Raw genomic sequence first — 6,286 nt, 5'->3', positions numbered from 1 at the left:
AGACGCCGTTGATTTTCTATGGGAATTGCAGAAATGACTTCTAAGCCTCAAAATAATGACTTTTTTTCCTAAGGTGGTAGGAATGAAACTCAGTGCGGGCTGGATGGGGTCCCCCCTGGGCACCGCAGACCTAAGCTTGTTTAACTCCTACCTCTTAAAGGGACCGAGAAAAAATGACCTTTTCTGCACTCCAATGTAAGTCAATGGGGCGATTTTTTGGCTATGTGCTAGAAATGAAATTCAGTGCGGATTGGATGACAGGCACCCTAGGCACCCAGGATCGGCTTTAGTTTCACGTGTATCTCTTAAGCCGGCAGAGAAAACCCACCTGATATGCGCTCCACACAATTGAATAGAGACGCCGTTGATTTTCTATGGGAATTGCAGAAATGACTTCTAAGCCTCAAAATAATGACTTTTTTTCCTAAGGTGGTAGGAATGAAACTCAGTGCGGGCTGGATGGGGTCCCCCCTGGGCACCGCAGACCTAAGCTTGTTTAACTCCTACCTCTTAAAGGGACCGAGAAAAAATGACCTTTTCTGCACTCCAATGTAAGTCAATGGGGCGATTTTTTGGCTATGTGCTAGAAATGAAATTCAGTGCGGATTGGATGACAGGCACCCTAGGCACCCAGGATCGGCTTTAGTTTCACGTGTATCTCTTAAGCCGGCAGAGAAAACCCACCTGATATGCGCTCCACACAATTGAATAGAGACGCCGTTGATTTTCTATGGGAATTGCAGAAATGACTTCTAAGCCTCAAAATAATGACTTTTTTTCCTAAGGTGGTAGGAATGAAACTCAGTGCGGGCTGGATGGGGTCCCCCCTGGGCACCGCAGACCTAAGCTTGTTTAACTCCTACCTCTTAAAGGGACCGAGAAAAAATGACCTTTTCTGCACTCCAATGTAAGTCAATGGGGCGATTTTTTGGCTATGTGCTAGAAATGAAATTCAGTGCGGATTGGATGACAGGCACCCTAGGCACCCAGGATCGGCTTTAGTTTCACGTGTATCTCTTAAGCCGGCAGAGAAAACCCACCTGATATGCGCTCCACACAATTGAATAGAGACGCCGTTGATTTTCTATGGGAATTGCAGAAATGACTTCTAAGCCTCAAAATAATGACTTTTTTTCCTAAGGTGGTAGGAATGAAACTCAGTGCGGGCTGGATGGGGTCCCCCCTGGGCACCGCAGACCTAAGCTTGTTTAACTCCTACCTCTTAAAGGGACCGAGAAAAAATGACCTTTTCTGCACTCCAATGTAAGTCAATGGGGCGATTTTTTGGCTATGTGCTAGAAATGAAATTCAGTGCGGATTGGATGACAGGCACCCTAGGCACCCAGGATCGGCTTTAGTTTCACGTGTATCTCTTAAGCCGGCAGAGAAAACCCACCTGATATGCGCTCCACACAATTGAATAGAGACGCCGTTGATTTTCTATGGGAATTGCAGAAATGACTTCTAAGCCTCAAAATAATGACTTTTTTTCCTAAGGTGGTAGGAATGAAACTCAGTGCGGGCTGGATGGGGTCCCCCCTGGGCACCGCAGACCTAAGCTTGTTTAACTCCTACCTCTTAAAGGGACCGAGAAAAAATGACCTTTTCTGCACTCCAATGTAAGTCAATGGGGCGATTTTTTGGCTATGTGCTAGAAATGAAATTCAGTGCGGATTGGATGACAGGCACCCTAGGCACCCAGGATCGGCTTTAGTTTCACGTGTATCTCTTAAGCCGGCAGAGAAAACCCACCTGATATGCGCTCCACACAATTGAATAGAGACGCCGTTGATTTTCTATGGGAATTGCAGAAATGACTTCTAAGCCTCAAAATAATGACTTTTTTTCCTAAGGTGGTAGGAATGAAACTCAGTGCGGGCTGGATGGGGTCCCCCCTGGGCACCGCAGACCTAAGCTTGTTTAACTCCTACCTCTTAAAGGGACCGAGAAAAAATGACCTTTTCTGCACTCCAATGTAAGTCAATGGGGCGATTTTTTGGCTATGTGCTAGAAATGAAATTCAGTGCGGATTGGATGACAGGCACCCTAGGCACCCAGGATCGGCTTTAGTTTCACGTGTATCTCTTAAGCCGGCAGAGAAAACCCACCTGATATGCGCTCCACACAATTGAATAGAGACGCCGTTGATTTTCTATGGGAATTGCAGAAATGACTTCTAAGCCTCAAAATAATGACTTTTTTTCCTAAGGTGGTAGGAATGAAACTCAGTGCGGGCTGGATGGGGTCCCCCCTGGGCACCGCAGACCTAAGCTTGTTTAACTCCTACCTCTTAAAGGGACCGAGAAAAAATGACCTTTTCTGCACTCCAATGTAAGTCAATGGGGCGATTTTTTGGCTATGTGCTAGAAATGAAATTCAGTGCGGATTGGATGACAGGCACCCTAGGCACCCAGGATCGGCTTTAGTTTCACGTGTATCTCTTAAGCCGGCAGAGAAAACCCACCTGATATGCGCTCCACACAATTGAATAGAGACGCCGTTGATTTTCTATGGGAATTGCAGAAATGACTTCTAAGCCTCAAAATAATGACTTTTTTTCCTAAGGTGGTAGGAATGAAACTCAGTGCGGGCTGGATGGGGTCCCCCCTGGGCACCGCAGACCTAAGCTTGTTTAACTCCTACCTCTTAAAGGGACCGAGAAAAAATGACCTTTTCTGCACTCCAATGTAAGTCAATGGGGCGATTTTTTGGCTATGTGCTAGAAATGAAATTCAGTGCGGATTGGATGACAGGCACCCTAGGCACCCAGGATCGGCTTTAGTTTCACGTGTATCTCTTAAGCCGGCAGAGAAAACCCACCTGATATGCGCTCCACACAATTGAATAGAGACGCCGTTGATTTTCTATGGGAATTGCAGAAATGACTTCTAAGCCTCAAAATAATGACTTTTTTTCCTAAGGTGGTAGGAATGAAACTCAGTGCGGGCTGGATGGGGTCCCCCCTGGGCACCGCAGACCTAAGCTTGTTTAACTCCTACCTCTTAAAGGGACCGAGAAAAAATGACCTTTTCTGCACTCCAATGTAAGTCAATGGGGCGATTTTTTGGCTATGTGCTAGAAATGAAATTCAGTGCGGATTGGATGACAGGCACCCTAGGCACCCAGGATCGGCTTTAGTTTCACGTGTATCTCTTAAGCCGGCAGAGAAAACCCACCTGATATGCGCTCCACACAATTGAATAGAGACGCCGTTGATTTTCTATGGGAATTGCAGAAATGACTTCTAAGCCTCAAAATAATGACTTTTTTTCCTAAGGTGGTAGGAATGAAACTCAGTGCGGGCTGGATGGGGTCCCCCCTGGGCACCGCAGACCTAAGCTTGTTTAACTCCTACCTCTTAAAGGGACCGAGAAAAAATGACCTTTTCTGCACTCCAATGTAAGTCAATGGGGCGATTTTTTGGCTATGTGCTAGAAATGAAATTCAGTGCGGATTGGATGACAGGCACCCTAGGCACCCAGGATCGGCTTTAGTTTCACGTGTATCTCTTAAGCCGGCAGAGAAAACCCACCTGATATGCGCTCCACACAATTGAATAGAGACGCCGTTGATTTTCTATGGGAATTGCAGAAATGACTTCTAAGCCTCAAAATAATGACTTTTTTTCCTAAGGTGGTAGGAATGAAACTCAGTGCGGGCTGGATGGGGTCCCCCCTGGGCACCGCAGACCTAAGCTTGTTTAACTCCTACCTCTTAAAGGGACCGAGAAAAAATGACCTTTTCTGCACTCCAATGTAAGTCAATGGGGCGATTTTTTGGCTATGTGCTAGAAATGAAATTCAGTGCGGATTGGATGACAGGCACCCTAGGCACCCAGGATCGGCTTTAGTTTCACGTGTATCTCTTAAGCCGGCAGAGAAAACCCACCTGATATGCGCTCCACACAATTGAATAGAGACGCCGTTGATTTTCTATGGGAATTGCAGAAATGACTTCTAAGCCTCAAAATAATGACTTTTTTTCCTAAGGTGGTAGGAATGAAACTCAGTGCGGGCTGGATGGGGTCCCCCCTGGGCACCGCAGACCTAAGCTTGTTTAACTCCTACCTCTTAAAGGGACCGAGAAAAAATGACCTTTTCTGCACTCCAATGTAAGTCAATGGGGCGATTTTTTGGCTATGTGCTAGAAATGAAATTCAGTGCGGATTGGATGACAGGCACCCTAGGCACCCAGGATCGGCTTTAGTTTCACGTGTATCTCTTAAGCCGGCAGAGAAAACCCACCTGATATGCGCTCCACACAATTGAATAGAGACGCCGTTGATTTTCTATGGGAATTGCAGAAATGACTTCTAAGCCTCAAAATAATGACTTTTTTTCCTAAGGTGGTAGGAATGAAACTCAGTGCGGGCTGGATGGGGTCCCCCCTGGGCACCGCAGACCTAAGCTTGTTTAACTCCTACCTCTTAAAGGGACCGAGAAAAAATGACCTTTTCTGCACTCCAATGTAAGTCAATGGGGCGATTTTTTGGCTATGTGCTAGAAATGAAATTCAGTGCGGATTGGATGACAGGCACCCTAGGCACCCAGGATCGGCTTTAGTTTCACGTGTATCTCTTAAGCCGGCAGAGAAAACCCACCTGATATGCGCTCCACACAATTGAATAGAGACGCCGTTGATTTTCTATGGGAATTGCAGAAATGACTTCTAAGCCTCAAAATAATGACTTTTTTTCCTAAGGTGGTAGGAATGAAACTCAGTGCGGGCTGGATGGGGTCCCCCCTGGGCACCGCAGACCTAAGCTTGTTTAACTCCTACCTCTTAAAGGGACCGAGAAAAAATGACCTTTTCTGCACTCCAATGTAAGTCAATGGGGCGATTTTTTGGCTATGTGCTAGAAATGAAATTCAGTGCGGATTGGATGACAGGCACCCTAGGCACCCAGGATCGGCTTTAGTTTCACGTGTATCTCTTAAGCCGGCAGAGAAAACCCACCTGATATGCGCTCCACACAATTGAATAGAGACGCCGTTGATTTTCTATGGGAATTGCAGAAATGACTTCTAAGCCTCAAAATAATGACTTTTTTTCCTAAGGTGGTAGGAATGAAACTCAGTGCGGGCTGGATGGGGTCCCCCCTGGGCACCGCAGACCTAAGCTTGTTTAACTCCTACCTCTTAAAGGGACCGAGAAAAAATGACCTTTTCTGCACTCCAATGTAAGTCAATGGGGCGATTTTTTGGCTATGTGCTAGAAATGAAATTCAGTGCGGATTGGATGACAGGCACCCTAGGCACCCAGGATCGGCTTTAGTTTCACGTGTATCTCTTAAGCCGGCAGAGAAAACCCACCTGATATGCGCTCCACACAATTGAATAGAGACGCCGTTGATTTTCTATGGGAATTGCAGAAATGACTTCTAAGCCTCAAAATAATGACTTTTTTTCCTAAGGTGGTAGGAATGAAACTCAGTGCGGGCTGGATGGGGTCCCCCCTGGGCACCGCAGACCTAAGCTTGTTTAACTCCTACCTCTTAAAGGGACCGAGAAAAAATGACCTTTTCTGCACTCCAATGTAAGTCAATGGGGCGATTTTTTGGCTATGTGCTAGAAATGAAATTCAGTGCGGATTGGATGACAGGCACCCTAGGCACCCAGGATCGGCTTTAGTTTCACGTGTATCTCTTAAGCCGGCAGAGAAAACCCACCTGATATGCGCTCCACACAATTGAATAGAGACGCCGTTGATTTTCTATGGGAATTGCAGAAATGACTTCTAAGCCTCAAAATAATGACTTTTTTTCCTAAGGTGGTAGGAATGAAACTCAGTGCGGGCTGGATGGGGTCCCCCCTGGGCACCGCAGACCTAAGCTTGTTTAACTCCTACCTCTTAAAGGGACCGAGAAAAAATGACCTTTTCTGCACTCCAATGTAAGTCAATGGGGCGATTTTTTGGCTATGTGCTAGAAATGAAATTCAGTGCGGATTGGATGACAGGCACCCTAGGCACCCAGGATCGGCTTTAGTTTCACGTGTATCTCTTAAGCCGGCAGAGAAAACCCACCTGATATGCGCTCCACACAATTGAATAGAGACGCCGTTGATTTTCTATGGGAATTGCAGAAATGACTTCTAAGCCTCAAAATAATGACTTTTTTTCCTAAGGTGGTAGGAATGAAACTCAGTGCGGGCTGGATGGGGTCCCCCCTGGGCACCGCAGACCTAAGCTTGTTTAACTCCTACCTCTTAAAGGGACCGAGAAAAAATGACCTTTTCTGCACTCCAATGTAAGTCAATGGGGCGATTTTTTGGCTATGTGCTAGAAA

This window comes from Dendropsophus ebraccatus, unplaced genomic scaffold (genome assembly GCF_027789765.1).
Source record: "Dendropsophus ebraccatus isolate aDenEbr1 unplaced genomic scaffold, aDenEbr1.pat pat_scaffold_188_ctg1, whole genome shotgun sequence".
Classification (NCBI taxonomy): Eukaryota; Metazoa; Chordata; class Amphibia; order Anura; family Hylidae; genus Dendropsophus; species Dendropsophus ebraccatus.
Note: the sequence above shows the minus strand (reverse complement) of the source record.